Source organism: Bubalus bubalis, chromosome 18, assembly GCF_019923935.1.
Source record: "Bubalus bubalis isolate 160015118507 breed Murrah chromosome 18, NDDB_SH_1, whole genome shotgun sequence".
NCBI classification, from domain to species: Eukaryota; Metazoa; Chordata; class Mammalia; order Artiodactyla; family Bovidae; genus Bubalus; species Bubalus bubalis.
The window spans coordinates 51,780,392-51,784,495 of NC_059174.1; positions in this window are offsets into that span (position 1 = coordinate 51,780,392).

Below are 4,104 nucleotides of genomic sequence, written 5' to 3' on the forward strand. Positions count from 1 at the left end.
GCAAAAAGATTACAACTCACTGAAGACTCAGATGATGGTCAGCATTTTTTAGCAAGAGTATTTTATTATTTTAGCTGTGCTGTGTGGCTTGCAGGATCTTAGTTTCCCAATCAGAGGTTGGGTCCACAGCAGTGAAAGCACCCAATTCTAACCAGTGGACCCCCAGGGAATTCCCCAGGGAAAAAGTATTTTTAAATTAAGGTGTGTATTTATTTTTTAGATATAATGCTACTGCATACTTAATAGACTACAACATACAGTACTACAGACATAAGTTTCATGTACACTGGGAAACCAAAAAATTCATGTGACCTGCTTTACTGCAGTATTTGCTTATAGCAGTGGTTTGGACTCAAACCTGCAAATCTTTGAGATATGTGTGTCACTTAGATCCCTTTCCTTGCAGCCCCAGGTAGCAGAAAGGGACTCAGCCCAGGTCATGCCTCAGGCCTCCTGAGTCATCCAGGTGGAGACATCAGACTGGAGTTACGGTGCACTATCCTCTACTGAAGCCAGGCTGTGGGCTCCCGGATCCCAGAGGGCCAAAATGTAGGACAGAGTACTAAACAGGTCCTCCCAATGATCCAGAACACCTCATCTTCTACCAGCCAGCAAAAATGATGCAGCCTCTGAAAGTATCTAAATCACAAATTTCACAGTTCACTTGTATACCTTGTATTTGGTACTAGGTGCTAAGTGAACAGTAGAAAAAGAAAAAAAAATTATAGAGTTTATAACATGGATCCTTGACCATACGGGATTATTCCAGCAGACTATTTTTTTTTTTAAACAATAGCTTTACTGTTGTTATAAAATTAATGTATACTTTTTGTAATAAATATGTAGAAGTCCGTGAAAGTATTACAGACCCCATATTCCGTCTGCTAGAAATAAGCATTTACGATACTGACCTTTCATACATATTTTTCCTTCTCTTTATAAACACACACACACACAATATGAACAAAATGGGGTAATAGTATAATTGTCATTCTACAAGTTTTCTTGTTCTCTAAATAGTTTGTAGGCAACTTTCGATGTCATTACAGGTGTGCCTGAATATTTTTAGTGGTTTGTCCTCATATACATATGCCTAAACTTATTACAACTGGAGAATTAACATTTGTCGGGTTTTCCTATGGTTAAAAAAAAATACTGAGCTTGGTCATATGCACACATCTTTTCCCACATCTGTAACTATCTCCTAAGTATAAATTATTACACACTTATTGCCACTTTGACGGTTACACAAATTGAATCTGATACACTGACAAATTCTTTCAAAAAAGGCTACCTATTTTCATTCTCATCAATAGGTGTGTAAGAGTACATGTTTCTACAGCTCCATGGACATGGCTTTGGTGACCCTGTTTTACCACTGCTGTTCTGACAAGTTAAAAATGCTATTTCTGAATTTTAAAAGTGTATGAATATTTGTCTTATAAGTTAAAAATAACCCAACCCTGTATGAAATAAAATGGGTAAAAATATATTCATGATTAAGGTAAAACAAAATCCTAGAAATATATTTAAGAATATTCAGAACCTATCTTTTAAAATCTCTAAAAAAATATGACTGAAAGATCATTTAAAATACTTTAGTAAGTGGAAATAAATAGCATTTTCAAAATGGAAAAAAAATCAGCATTTCAAATATGTAGATTCTTTCTAGATTAACCTATAAATTCCATACAATGCCAATTAAAAGCCCAATCAGATTTTACTTAAAATGATAAAACATTCCTTCAGTTTACAGAACCTTTGCTATGAGAGCAGTTTATCTCTGTGAGATAAAACCCCATCACAGAAGCATGATGAAAATGTGCTAGAGATACATTACCCAGGCCTGCCAAGAGAATGTCTCTCCTTGAAGCCATTCCTGGCCTTCTAAAGGTAACTTGCCTCAATGAATGTCAACATTTTTACTTTTTATAAAATCTTTTTTTTTTTTTTTTTTGCTGTGCCACACAGCATATGGGATCTCATTTTCCTGACCAGGGATGGAAACCTCACCCTTGCATTGGAAGTACAGAGGCTTAATCACTGGACTGCCAGGGAAGTCCCTATAAAAACCATCTCCTAAAAGGTATGGACATTATTGGTTTGAGTAAGAGGACAATGTTTTTCCTACATTTGTCCTGTTTATAGGTATTTCCCCCCACTACGAGGACTGTGTATAATCTGCTCCTAGGATACATTCTCGTTACTGTCATTATTTGTAAAACCTCCCTCCTAGGCCAGCTCTGATGAAGGTGACCATTTTCACTGAAGCCGCTGGCCAGGTCATTGCCTTAAGGAGTATTCAACTGTGCAACAGACTCTTGAAGACTGAAGTTTGTGACTGAAGTGCTTTCCCTATTTACCAAACTTCCGGATTTTCCCTTCCTAGGCAGACCAGTAGCTATGAAAACATCAGCCTTTCCTGAGGATCTCCATACACATCACGTCTATAAGGTTTTTTTGGTTTTGGCTCTGAGATGAAGGCAAAGTTCTAACTGACTCTAACTTGACTCACATCTACTGGTAAAGCTTCTTGCTTACATGCACCCTCTGATGATTTCACAGACCTGAGCTATAACTGAAGCCTTTCCCACACTCTGCACATCTGTAGGGCTTCTTCTTTTTTTTTTTTCACACATTGGCCGCAACACATTGCATGTGGGATCCTAGCTCCCTGACCAGGGATCAAACCTGCGCCACCAGGGTGGAAGTGCAGAGTCCTAATCACTGGATCTCAAGGGAAGTCCAAGAGAAATTCTGAATAATATTTTACATACACATTTACTTCTTTATTTTAATAATGCTGTTGTTGATAACAACAATGTCAAACACCATTACAACACTTCTATGTACCAAAGAGGTACACATACTAACTTCTTTAACCCTCAGAGGAGCATGGAGGTAGGAACTGTCATGATCTTCATTTTACAGAGAACACCCAGGCACAGAGAGGGTAAGTGGCCGAGTTAAGTTACTCCAGCATGCCTGAGGAAGTGTTGAGCTGGGACTGCAGCACACAAGCCTGGTCTCAGAGCCCACACTTAGTGGGCATTCTCATCACACCGCCTCGCAGGGGAACTGTGAGGCTGGGTACATGTGAGCTGAACCTCCGAAGGACTCCATCTGTGGCTGTGTTTTCTGTGAGCATATTCAGGAGGAATCAGGCAATGCGGATAGGTCTGGAGACATAAAAATCTCAACATACCCGGGTCACTGCTGGCGAGCCAGCAGACTGTTGTATTTACTGCAGCATTCCATGTGACCTGAAAAATGTGTCCATGCTGTCTGACACTCTTTATTGGCTTTTCTCTTTTAAGGTTCAGGTAACACGAACCTGTTTATGGCCATGAATCTGTAGAATATTGGAGGTAAATGAGAAATCCATCAGAGGATAGAGTCAACCTTCTGGAACAGACTGTCTACTACCGGCTTGCTTGTTTTACACTGCCTGTCTCTTTCTATCAGAGAAAAGGCACTCCAGAGACCACTTGCTCCCTCTGGGTATGCTACTCTCTGGAAAGCATGAAGGCAGCATGAAAAGATGGGGACTGAGTAAGAGAAATGAGGCTGCACAACAATCACCTGCTGTACCACAGGTAAGATCAAGGTTAGGGAATGGCCTCTGCATGGCCAGCTAACCCTTCACTGTCAGGCTGGGACTCTAGCCTGGGGAACAGCTATTGTGTTTCCCTGGTTGGTTCAGTGGTAAAGAACTTACCTGTTGAACCCTGGGTTAGAAGATCCCCTGGAGAAGGAAATAGCAGATGGCAGAGGAACTTGGTGGGCTACAGTCCATGGGGTCACAAAGAGTGAGACACGACTTAGTGGCTAAACAACAAGTACTTTTCTTAAAGTTACCTCTTAGTACTAACATGTTCACATTGCAGAAAGTCTGACAATATTCTCGAACAAATCCACAATCTTTCACAGGATGCAAAAGCATTATTGATGTTTTGGTGTAAATTACATATAGAGAAGGGACTTTCCTGGTGACTCAGACGGTAAAGAATCTGCCTGCAATGCAGGAGACCTGGGTTCGATCCCTGGGTCAGAAAGATCCCCTGGAGGAGGGCATGGCAACCCACTCCAGGATTCTTGCTGGGA